General features: G+C 46.7%; 1 pseudogene; it reads left to right on the top strand.

Moving 5' to 3' along the window:
• The first annotated feature begins 236 nt into the window (after positions 1 to 236).
• LOC101753616 overlaps positions 237 to 13374 on the top strand; it is a 15567-nt pseudogene continuing 2429 nt past the window's right edge.

The raw sequence follows: 13374 nt of genomic DNA, 5'->3' as shown, positions 1-13374 counted from the left end.
CCCGTGGGGCGTGAGCTCCTCATCGGAGCCGCGGGCCACTTCGTCGAGGGATGACCTCCCCTATGCCGCATGCCTGACCGCTCGCCGCGTAGCTCTGGGGCCATGAGCTCCTCGTCGCGGCGTCGGGGATCTGAGCCTCGGAGGAGCCGAGAGAGAGGAGGGAGGATAGGGACGGAGAAATGAAGAGGAGAGAGATCCAAAGAAATTTAGTGGGACCTACCATGTGGGTGCGGAGAAGTGCGGTGGAGACAGCTGCGTGCGCGCATGTCATCGATTAGCTGTTCGGTCGAGAATTTCCTGTCGATCACAAATTTTAGTTTCAGCTGCAGCAGAGGATCCGGTTCCGATAGGTAGCGGCTGGCTGTAGTGGCTTCACTTGGAAGCTGGTTCCGTTCATCAGCTCAGTCCTTCCACGCTGCCATCTCCATTGTTCTCAGCGCACCCTTGGGAACGTATGAGGTATGCTCAACACTCCGCCGCTTTCATCTAGTCCTCTCGTCGTGTGAGTTTGCATCCTCCTCATTCCTCAGCTAGTTTGGCCTCTCGTAGGTGCTGATTGTTGCCTGATTCCAGATCATCTTTCATTCCCAGATTCCAGCCTCCTCTGTTCCGAAGCGACGCCCATGAGAATTGAGATGGCATGGCACTACTAACCAGGAGGAATTTGGCATCGACGACTGCTTGTCTTGTCCGACGACGTCTTCTCCGCCCGGCCCGGTCCTCTGCTGTACGTCCTGTTTTTGGATCTGGGCGTGTCTTCTCCAACATGTCTGCTCTGCGCGTTCCTCTGCCGGATCTTACTCTTCTGAGGAAGTCTCTACAGATTTGAGCACACGCTCTGGCTGAGTGCCAGCCCTGGTGTGCATCCGTTTTGTGGTAGGTACACGTACACCTCTTTCTCTCATGTTCCTCGAATGAATCCTTGTCACGTGTTACTGATTTGTTCTCTGCCTTCAGATCCAGAAGGAACATGAACCACTGCGTGACTCGTGAAGATGGAGTTCGCGTTCAGCGCGGCGCGGTGGGTGGTGGGCAAGGCGCTCGCCCCCGTCGCAGACGGCTTTCTGGAGGCGTGGGCGGCCAGCAAGAATCTCGGCTCCGAGGTCGATGGCCTCATGACGGAGCTGCAGTATGCGCAGGCCATGCTCAACAATACCCGGTGGCAGGGACATAAACAACCCGGCCCTCAACGACCTGCTGCTCAAGCTGCGCCTGCTGGCCTACGACGCCGACGACGTGCTCGACGAGCTTGACTACTTCCGCATCCAGGACGAGCTCGACGGCACCTACCATGCCGCTAACGAGCACGCCGGGGGATGCGCCCGTGATCTCCTCCTCAATGCTCGCCACACTGGAAGATACGTTGCCAATAAATTCAAGCTCTCCTCAGGCTCGCCTGATGCTACTCGCGGTGCTCGTAACAAGCAAGGAGATGATGCAGAAGGACATGGGTGCCTCTCCGGCGTCCTCTGCTCGTGTGGCAGATGGGCGGCCAGCTCGTCATCACCACCACCACTAACAACAACAACAAAAACACACACCAACCATGGCAACAACAAGGTCGGTGCTGATGCCGGATGCATGCCGAAGGTCACCTCTGCTGCTCGCAACACTGCCAATGCTGTCGGTAAACGCCTCCCATGCTGCTCTTCCATATTTGTCGATGGTGATGCCCGCCCGGACGTGTTGGAGGATCCCAACATGCCAGGTCGTGGACGACGATTTCTATGTGGTGCCTGGCCGTCCAAGGTACCGCAGAGAAGACAAACTGCACAGATACCAAAATTGAAGTTTGATAGGGTGGATATATCTACAAGGATGACAGAGATCGTAAAGAAGCTCAAGCCCATCTGTGCTAAGGTCTCAACCGTTCTTAATCTAGAGCTGATAGGCTCCAAAGGTATCACTACTGCCACCATGGAACTGTTAGGAACGAACGGCGTATGGAATATGAAGTAAAGAATCAAAACCGCAAGGAGACACACGATTTACGTGGAAAACCCCTTCAATGTGAAGAGGAAAAACCACGGGCACCAGCCGGCAACAATCTCACTATATCAAGAGTTTGGGGTTACACGCCTATGGCGGCTTACACGAGAATCTCTCTGTCTCTCTTTTTTTCTTCTGACTCTCGGTACAAAACCCTAGCAAGGATGCTAGTATATATAGTACCGACACCCCAGACAGGGGGTATTAAGCGGTACGGACTCTTGGTCCCGTGCGAGGATGGAACTCCTCCTCGTCCGACCTTGAGTCCTCTTCGTCCAGGAGTCGGGTGCGCCTGGGACTTCGCCTCGTCCGACCTCCAGCTTGGGGTCGGATGCGCCTGACCCCTTGAGGGTCGATCTCCGATTCGCCCGACCCCGAGTCCTGGGGTCGGGAGATGCTCCGACTCGCCCGACCCCAAAGTCCAGGGGTCGGAAGACGCTCCGCCTCGCCCGGCCCCGAGTCCCGGGGTCGGGAGATCCTCCGCCTCGCCCGACCCTGAGTGTAAAGGGTCGGGAAGGTCGGCATTTATCCTGGAGTGAATTTGGAACAACTCCAACAAACTCCACCTTGAGACAAATTCATCTTGTATCATCAACCCTTCATTCTGAATAGAACAAAGACAAGAAAACCCACTGGTGCCAACAATAGTCTCTTGGACTATCCGATTAAACCAACTAAGCCCGAGCACAGCTCAAACTTAGTAACAGGAATAGGCTTTGTCATCATATCAGCAGGATTATCATGAGTACTGATCTTGCATACCTTCAGCTTACCTTCTTCGATCACATCACGCACAAAATGATACTTGATGTCAATGTGCTTAGTTCTTTCATGGAACATTTGATCTTTAGTGAGGTAAATTGCACTTTGGCTGTCACAGTGCAAACTTATGCAAGCTTCAACTCCACAAAGCTCGGCGTACAAACCTTTCAGCCAAATTAGTTCTTTGCACGCTTCACAAATCGCCATGTATTCTGCTTCTGTAGTAGACAAAGCAACAACCGACTGTAAAGTAGCCTTCCAACTCACAGCACAACTGCCAACAGTAAATACATAACCTGTGAGTGATCTTCGCCTGTCCAGATCAGCAGCATAATCTGAGTCCACATAGCCAACAAGACCCTCATCAGTTCTTCCAAACTTTAAACAGGAATTTGCTGTGCCTTTGAGGTATCTGAAAATCCACTGCACTGCCCTCCAATGTTCTTTGCCGGGATTAGACATATATCTACTAACAAGGCTCACAGCATATGACAAGTCCGGGCGAGAGCAAACCATGGCATACATCAAAGACCCAACAGCACTTGAATAAGGAACTTTTGACATGTCTTTGACCTCTGCATCTGTACTAGGACACTGAGCAGTTGACAACTTGAAGTGAGGTGCAATAGGGGTACTTACAGCCTTGACATCTTGCATGTTGAAACGCTGAAGAACTTTCTTGATATAATTCTGTTGACTAAGGAAGAGCAAACCAGAATTTCGGTCTCTCCTAATTTCCATACCAAGAATTTTCTTAGCACTGCCAAGATCTTTCATATCAAATCCGCTACTCAATAGCTTCTTTAACTTATTTATTTCAGTCTTGCTCTTGGCCGCAATCAGCATATCATCAACGTATATCAGCAAGTATATAGGTGATCCATTAACATGCTTGATGTAAACACAGCTATCATACTTAGATCTTTTAAAACTGTGTGATAACATAAATGAATCAAACCTCTTGTTCCACTGTCGAGGGGACTGTTTCAAACCATACAAGGATCTCTTCAACTTGCACACATATTTCTCCTTGCCAGGTACTATGAAACCTTCTGGTTGGTCCATGTATATGTCCTCCTCGAGCTCTCCATGCAAAAACGCAGTCTTCACATCTAACTGCTCAAGCTCAAGATCATGTGAAGCAACAACACTAAGGAAAGTGCGAATCGAACTGTGTTTTACCACTGGAGAGAACACATCATTGTAGTCAACACCCGGAATTTGGCTGTAGCCTTTAGCAACTAACCTTGCCTTATACTTTGGAGGCTCACTTGGAGATAAACCCTCCTTTCTTTTGAAGATCCATTTGCAGCGGATGGCCTTCTTATTTTTAGGCAAAAGTACAAGTTCCCATGTACTGTTCTTCTCAAGAGATTGCATCTCCTCATGCATAGCCGAAATCCAGTTTGCGGTATCATCACAATGAATAGCTTCTTTATAGGTTGCTGGCTCATGAACATTCTCCACCTGTTCAGCACAACTCAAAGCATGGTAAGATAAATTACATTCTTCAATAAGACGGTTAGGAGGGACAACAGTCCTCTTGGACTTGCGTTTGAGCAATGGGTAGATCCTCCTCTGGAGTTTGCTGGACATCATCATGAGCATCAGCCGACCCCGAGCCTGAGGGGTCTGGCGCAACAGCAACATCCGACCCCGGAGCCCAGGGGTCTGGCGCCTGAGCATCAACCGACCCCGAAGCCAAGGGGTCTGGCGCAGCAACTTCAGCCGACCCCGGAGCCAAGGGGTCTGGCGCATCCGACCCCGAGACCAAGGGGTCGGGGTTATCAGCATCATCGCGAGCTTGCTCCACCTGCATGCGCATACGCTGCAGGTCTTTGTCTGGAACTTGATCTGAGGGCAAGCTATCGGTAAACATCACAGATTCATTGAAAATAACACTTCTGCTCAGAAAGGTCTTTCCTGTTTCCGGGTTCCACAATTTATAGCCTTTGACACCCGAACCATAACCAAGGAAAAGACATTTAACAGCTCTAGGCTCCAATTTTCCATTATCAACATGAGCATATGCAGTGCATCCAAAAACTTTCAACTGTGAGTAATCAGTAGGCGTTCCAGACCATACCTCAATGGGAGTTCTTTTATTTAGTGGGATAGAAGGCGACCTGTTTATCAAGTAACAGGCAGTATTAGCAGCTTCAGCCCAAAAACGCTTGCTCATCCTGGCATTAGACAGCATGCAACGGGCCTTGGATATGATGGATCTGTTCATGCGTTCGGCCACACCATTCTGTTGTGGAGTATGAGGTATGGTGTGATGCCTTACAATGCCTTCTGATCTGCAATAATCATTAAATTCACGCGAACAAAATTCTCCACCATTATCAGTGCGAAGCAATTTCACCTTCCTTTCAGTTTGCCTTTCAATCATGACTTTCCAGTCCTTAAAGGCGGTAAAGGTATCATCTTTCTGTTTCAGAAAATAAGGCCACACTCTTCTAGAGTAATCATCAATGATTGTGAGCATGTAACGAGCACCACCAAGTGAAGGCTTACGGGAAGGCCCCCATAAATCAGCATGAATATAGTCAAGAGTACCTTTAGTGGTGTGAACAGAAGTGTTGAAACGTACCCTTTTATGCTTCCCGAAAACACAGTGCTCACAAAACTTCATTTTACTCGAAGTGCAGCCATCCAGGAGGTTTCTTTTCATCAACTCGGTCATACCATGGTGACTCATATGTCCCAGACGCATATGCCAAAGGTTAGTTTTACTAGGTTCCTCATTAGTAACAGCAGCAACAGCGGAATCAGAACCAGTTAAAGTACACCCTCTAAGGACATATAACTTTGCAGAATTGAGATCACCCTTTAAGCAGATGAGATTACCTTTTGATACCTTCAGAACACCATCCGAACCAGAATATTTGTAGCCTTTTGCATCAAGCGTGCTCAATGAAATAAGATTTCTGGACATCCCTGGTATGTACCTGACGTTTTTCAGAGTGCGTGTCATGCCATCATGAGTCTTGATCTGAACCGATCCAATCCCCTCAATATCACACGGGGTATTATCTCCCATCCGCACAACATCTCCTTTTGGCATAGACTTATAAGAGCTAAACCAATTTCTGTTAATGCAAATATGAAATGAACATGCGGAATCAAGAATCCACTCATCATGACCAGCAACACAACCGGCAAATACCACCAGACTATCTCCAGATTCTTCATCAGACACGGCAGCAGCAACAGAGGCCTTACCAGCCGACTTGGTTTTCTTCTTCTCCTTATTCTGTACTTTTCTGCAATCCTCAACATTATGATTTGTTAGTTTGCAATAAACACAGAATTTCTTATTACCATGCGGCTTGGACTTTGAACGGCCTCTCCTTTCATAATTTTTCCTTCCATCATCTTTGGAGGATCTGTTATCAGTTCTGCCTCTCACAAGCAAAGCATCGCCCCTGGAGGACGACGTCCTGTCATTCTGCACCATACCTCTCATCTTCTCCCTTGACTGGAGAGCCTCATAAACTTCCTTTAAGGTTAGTTCGTCACGGCTCAAGAGTATGGTGTCACGAAAATTTGCATACGAAGTTGGCAAAGAACATAACAGTAAAAGACCTAAGTCCTCATCTTCATACTTCACCTCCATTGATACTAGATCGGCGACGATTTTCTTGAACTCAGCGATGTGGCTCATCACTGAATCTTCCTCCTTCATCTTCAAGGTAAATAGCTTCATCTTCATCTGCATCTTACTGGTTAGATCCTTGGACATACAGATCGATTCCAGTTTCAGCCATAATTCTGCAGCAGTTTTTTCTTTCAGACACTCCTGCAAAATATCATTATGAAGATGCAACTGTATTAAGGCGAGAGCCTTCTGATCCTTGCGGATCTCTTCTGGAGTCCATGCGGTCTTTGTCTTCTTCCCGAAGCTATCCAGCGCCTCATCATAATCGTGAGTTTGCGCCAGAATTCCCCTCATCTTGACTTGCCATAGCGAGAACCGCGTGTCGTAGTTCAGCAGCGGTAGATCAAACTTCATCGACGTCGACATGAAATCCAAACAGCAACCAAAGCTCTGATACCACTTGTTAGGAACGAACGGCGTATGGAATATGAAGTAAAGAATCAAAACCGCAAGGAGACACACGATTTACGTGGAAAACCCCTTCAATGTGAAGAGGAAAAACCACGGGCACCAGCCGGCAACAATCTCACTATATCAAGAGTTTGGGGTTACACGCCTATGGCGGCTTACACGAGAATCTCTCTGTCTCTCTTTTTTTCTTCTGACTCTCGGTACAAAACCCTAGCAAGGATGCTAGTATATATAGTACCGACACCCCAGACAGGGGGTATTAAGCGGTACGGACTCTTGGTCCCGTGCGAGGATGGAACTCCTCCTCGTCCGACCTTGAGTCCTCTTCGTCCAGGAGTCGGGTGCGCCTGGGACTTCGCCTCGTCCGACCTCCAGCTTGGGGTCGGATGCGCCTGACCCCTTGAGGGTCGATCTCCGATTCGCCCGACCCCGAGTCCTGGGGTCGGGAGATGCTCCGACTCGCCCGACCCCAAAGTCCAGGGGTCGGAAGACGCTCCGCCTCGCCCGACCCCGAGTCCCGGGGTCAGGAGATCCTCCGCCTCGCCCGACCCTGAGTGTAAAGGGTCGGGAAGGTCGGCATTTATCCTGGAGTGAATTTGGAACAACTCCAACAGGAACGGCCCACAACCAGTGAGGAAATTACAGAGCCTAAATTGTATGGGAGGGAGACAGAGCAACAAAGTGTTGTAGATTCCATTACCCACGGTGAATGTTTTGCCAATGAACTTACTGTGCTTCCAATTATTGGCCCGGGCGGTATTGGGAAGACAACTTTCACACAACATGTATACCAAGAAGCGAGGAGCCATTTCCAAGTTACAATTTGGATATGCGTCTCTCTGGATTTCAATGCAGATAGATTGGCGCAAGAAGCTGTGAAAAAGATTCCTGAAGTTAAAGATGAAAAGAAAAGTGGTAGTGATCAAGAGCTAATTGAGCAAAGATTAAAAGGTAAACGGTTTTTGCTTGTCCTGGATGATATATGGAAATGTCATGAGGATGAGTGGGAAAAACTATTAGCACCATTTAGAAAAGGTGGAGGAAAAGGTAATATGGTTATAGTCACAACTCGAATGTCAGATGTGGCCAAAATGGTTAAGACAGGTGATTCTCAAATACAATTGGATCGTTTAGGAGCTAAAAATTTTAGGGATTTCTTTGACGCATGTGTATCTACCAAACATGAGTCATGGTCAGATCATCCTGAGTTAATTGAAATTGGGGAAGAAATAATGGTCAAACTGAAATGTTCTCCTCTTGCAGCAAAAACTGTAGGGAGATTACTAAGAAAACAGCTCACTTTGGAGCATTGGAGAAGGGTTCTAGAGAGCAAAGAATGGGAACTCCAAACCAGTGACAATGACATTATGCCAGCGTTGAAGATTAGCTATGATTATCTTCCACTTAACCTAAAGCAATGCTTTTCCTATTGTGCTTTGTTTCCTGAAGATTACGAATTTGACAGCAAAGAGTTAGTTCACTTTTGGATAGGACTAGATGTTTTACATCTGGGTGATCAGAGCATAAGAATAGAAGATGTTGGCAAGAGTTAGTTGATTGACTTGGTCAACTATGGATTTTTCAAAAAGAACGAAAAAGACAATGGCCGTCATTATTATGTTATCCATGACCTATTACATGAGCTGGCCATGAAAGTTTCACGGTACGATTGTCTTAGCATACAAATATCTAAAGTGAGGTCTGTACATATCCCGCCGTCAGTACGCCACTTGTCTATATTTGTGGAAAACAAAGATGTTGAGGATATAATTACTTATAAAGACTGTGAGAAGGATCTTGATGCACTTGATAAAAGGCTACAAATTGAAAACATACGTACATTGATGTTGTTTGGTGAAAATGTGGAGAGTTTTTCCAAAACATTTGGTAATTTGTTTAAGAAAGCTAGAGCCCTTCGCGCTATTTTTTTGTCTGGAGCATCATATATTGTGGAGGATATGTGGCAGAACTTTTCAAAGCTTGTCCATCTTCGCTACCTAAGGATTAAGGGGAGTTACCATTTTCTGGAAACAGATCTACCAGGAACAATTTCAAGACTATATCACTTGAAGATCCTAGACATTAAAGATTCCAGGGACTGCCCTATTCCATCAAGATATTTAAGCAACCTCGTAAGCATGCAACATTTTCTTGTCCCTGGTAATAATAGCCTTCATTCAGACATTCTCAATGTAGGAAACCTGAAACTTCTACGAGAACTAAGAAGATTTGAAGCTAAGAAAGAAAATAAAGGTTTTGAGTTAAAGCAACTAGCAGAACTACTAGAGCTTGAAGTACTGGGCATTTACAATCTTGAAAAGGTTAAAGTAAAGGAAGAAGCAGTTGCAATAAAACTAATACAAAAACACCATTTACAAGACCTCGTACTAGATTGGGATATTAATCGCTCCAATAAGGATCCTATAGGAGAAGAGAATATCCTTGAAAGTCTTATGCCACATAGCAATCTCTGGAAGCTATCTATTACTGGGCATGGAGGTGACACTTGCCCTTCATGGCTTGGTATGAACCTCTCGGTAAAAACTTTGGAATCTCTTCGGCTGAGTAATGTATCTTGGAAAACATTTCCACCTCTAGGAGAGATGTGGTTTGTCGGTGAACATTGTAAAAGCTGTATACCAGAACAAAGCTTCAAAAAATTGAAGAGGCTAGAACTGGAAAAGGTACCAAAATTGATAAAATGGGTTGGAAATGGCCCTTCTGATTTGTTCTCTCACTTGGAAGTACTCGTCATCAACGAATGCCCAGAACTCATGGAATTGCCATTTTCACATTGTGCTGGATATGAACAAGACGTTGAGGATAACATGACCTGATTTCCTAAACTAGAAAAGCTCCAAATTACAGATTGTCCAAAGCTATCATCATTGCCTTGTGTTCCATGGTCTAGCTCTACTTGCAGAGCTGAGATTGTACAAGCTGGTTCGGATATTGAGCGACTGTCTTTCAGAGGACATATCTTGGAAATTAAGGGAAAGGACACATTGGATAGTGCTTTTTGGAGGGTGTTAGCCTTTCATAACCTATCCAAACTTCAAGTATTGCAGGTGACGACATGCCCTCCTTTGTCACTGGTTCACCTCGAAAAGCTATCATCCCTAGAGCACCTCTGGATAAATGATATGGGTGATGCCTTTTGTTCGGCTGAAGGTGATGGTCATGCCGGATATCAATTTCCAGTTAAATATGTCACGATTGGGCAATATGGTGCTAGTGGGCAGCGGCTGACACGACTGTTCTCTTACTTCCCAAACCTCCTCATCTTCAGAATGTTCAAGTGTGAGAAGTTAACAGGGTTAGGCGTTGTGGGCCTGCATAAGAGGATGGAAGCACTGCCAAGACCGCCGTCAATTTCAGTTAACCAAGTGGAGGAGGCACAAGTTGGACAGCACGAGCAGCAGGGCGCAAGAGCAGAGGAGGAAATAGCAGCAGCAGCAACATCAGAAGGGGTACTATTGCTGCCTCACCAATTACAAGATTTGTCGATCTCGGACTGCCAAAATTTGGTCCTCTGCCCAGGTTTACTCGACCACGACGAAGACGAAGGACGAACCGGAGGTGGAGGCCTCCAAGGTCTGAGCTCCCTCACTTCATTATGGATACAGAGATGCCCCAGGTTCCTCTCCTCCTATTCATCGTCCTCCTCTTCTTCTTGTTTCCCTTTCCCAACCTCCCTGGAATATCTCTATCTGATAGGCGTGGAGGGCATGGAAACGCTGCTCCCTCTCTCGAACCTCACCTCTCTCACAGAGTTACTCATACGGGAATGTGGGGATCTTAAAGGCGAGGGACTGCAGTCTCTCCTCGCCCAAGGCCGTCTCACCAAATTAACTGTCCGCGAAACCCCTAAATTCTTCGCTGGTTCCGAGCCCTCACTACCGCGTGAACAAGAGCTTCCATCCTCTTCATCCAAACTGCAGGAGCTTGGCACGGATGACGTCGCGGGTCTCCTTGCTGCGCCCATCTGTGCCTTCCTCTCTTCCTCGCTCACCGAATTGAACTTTTCGGGGGTCAAAGAGGTGGAGCGCTTCACAAAGGAGCAAGAGGAGACCCTTCAGCTCCTCACCTCCCTCGAGAGGATTGGATTTTCTTACTGCGACAAGCTGCAGTGCCTCCCTGCAGGGCTGCATAGACTTTCGAACCTCAAGAGACTAGACATCGACACTTGTAAAGCCATCTGCTCGCTGCCCAAGGATGGCCTGCCAGGTTCCCTGCAAGAGTTGGTGATAAACGATTGTCAAGGCATCCGGTCGATACACAAGGAGTGCCTCCCAAATTCACTGCAAAAACTAGAGATCAGACGCTGCCCAGGCATCCGGTCTCTTCCAAAGGTGGAATACCTTCCAATTTCGCTGCGAGAATTGGTTGTCGGTAATAGGAACAGCGAGGAACTAAGAAGGCATTGCCGCAAGTTGATAGGAACCATTCCAATAGTCAGAGCCTGATTTACACAAGGTAACAAAGAGGTGGAACTTCCTAGTCATTCCCTTGCTTTTCCTAACCCTATGAACATCAGTTATATTCTCTTTTTGTTTATTTGACTACAGTTATGGTTCGCTTCCGAGTAACCCACTGGTGTTTCACCTACTGCGCAGGGCTATTGTTTGAATTGGGATTTCACTGTATCCATTCATGATTCTCAGTTGTCAAGCGTGAACATCGCAGGATATATCTAACACCCTGTACATAAACTGGTTAGTATCCTATATGCAAAATCATCCGAGAGTCCCACAAAATATCTACAAATTTGATCCATATTTTTTTGTTAATCCTCTACCTATTGTTTTTGCTAATTATTTGGATGTCTTTTTCTTATAATTATTGAGGAGTTTAAACTTTTTGTATTAGAGTTGATAAAAAACTATTGATAGACAATTTTCTCACTCACCGAACCCTGATGTGTGAGTTTATCAGTTTAAGAACAGCTTGTTGCTCCAACAACTTTCAAGTTGTCTTGGTGTACTGCTACAGAAATAGGCTGCATCCATAACATATTAAGTCTGAATTTATTTGGTGGTTTTGCCAGTCACCAGAATAGTACTCCTCAGATTATAGGACCAACATATTAACTCTGAATTTATTTATTGGTTTTGCCAGTTTACCAGAATAGTACTTCTCAGATTGTAGGACCTTTTTTGACTACTTGCCTTTGTTTTCTGATGTATTGCTGCACAAAATATTGCATCCTTATGCTTTTCTGATATCCTAATTTATTTGCTTGATGCTGGACTAATTTGCTGTACCAACATGGTATCACCGATGTCTCATTTTATGTATTCCAAGTTAGCATACTTATTGGAGTTTGATGGACTTATGTCCATATGTATTCTCAGTATCTGCAAAAGTCTCCATTGGAACATATGTAAGCAAAAGAAGTGGCAGAAGCTAACCTAGAAAGCAAAATATAAAACTTCTTTTTGTACTGCCACATAGAGTTCCAAAAAAAAAGTCTCCATTGGAACTTATTTTGCTAATTAATTTGGATGTCGTTTCTTATAATATGAGTAGTTTAAACTTTTTGTATTAGAGTTGATAAAAACTATTGATGGAGAGTTTTCTCACTCACAGAACACTGATGTGTGAGTTTAGCAGTTTTAGAACAGCTTGCTGCTCCAACAACTTTAAAGTTGTCTTGGTGTACTGCTACAGAAATAGGCTGCATCCACAACATATTAACTCTGAATTTATCTATTGATTTTGCCAGTTTTCCAGAATAGTACTTTTCGGATTATATAGGAACTTTTTTGATTAATTTTTTCTTTGTTTTTTGAGGTATTGCTGCAGAAAACCTGTTTTATGCTTAGTTTCACTTTTTGATAATTCAATCGGAATTTCTTTCACAAGTTTTTCTTTTCTTTCTTCAATGCAGTGAACCTTGATGGAAAAATATATGCGAAGGTTTTATAAGATATCCATTCTCAAACACTTAAGGTAGCATTACAGATAGTTACACTACGGGAAAGCTACAAATTGCCGAGTGCCCCAGGTACTCGGCGAAACCCTAAAAACACTCGGCAACGTGTTTGCCGAGTGTAACACTCGGCGACGAGCACACGGCAAAGTTTTACTCGGCAAAGTTAACTTTGCTGAGTGTCTTTGGTCGGGCACTCGGCAAAGGGTGTGCCGAGTGGCACAAAACACTCGGCAAACAATATTTCCAGAAAAAATAAAAAAAAACATACCCCGGCCACCGGGGGCAGCTCCAGCTGGCCGCCGCCGCCACGCCCAGGCCATCCACGGCCACGGCCCCCACGCCGCCCGCTGCCGCCCGCCACCACGCCGCTGCCGCCCGCCACTGCCGCCACGCCGCTGCCGCCCGCCGCTGCCGCCACGCCCGCCGCTGCCGCCACGCCGCTGCCGCCCGCCGCTGCCGCCACGCCCGCTGCCGCCGCTGCCGCCACGCCGCCGCCACGCCCGCTGCCGCCCGCCGCTACCGCCCGCCACCACGCGCCAGATCCGGAGGGGAGAGAGGTGGGGGCCGCCGGATCCGCGCCGGAGGGGAAGAAGGAGGCGCGGATCCGGCCGGAGGA

The sequence above is a fragment of the Setaria italica genome, chromosome VIII, assembly GCF_000263155.2.
Source record: "Setaria italica strain Yugu1 chromosome VIII, Setaria_italica_v2.0, whole genome shotgun sequence".
Lineage (NCBI taxonomy): Eukaryota > Viridiplantae > Streptophyta > Magnoliopsida > Poales > Poaceae > Setaria > Setaria italica.
This window is presented reverse-complemented; position numbering and strand designations above follow the sequence as displayed.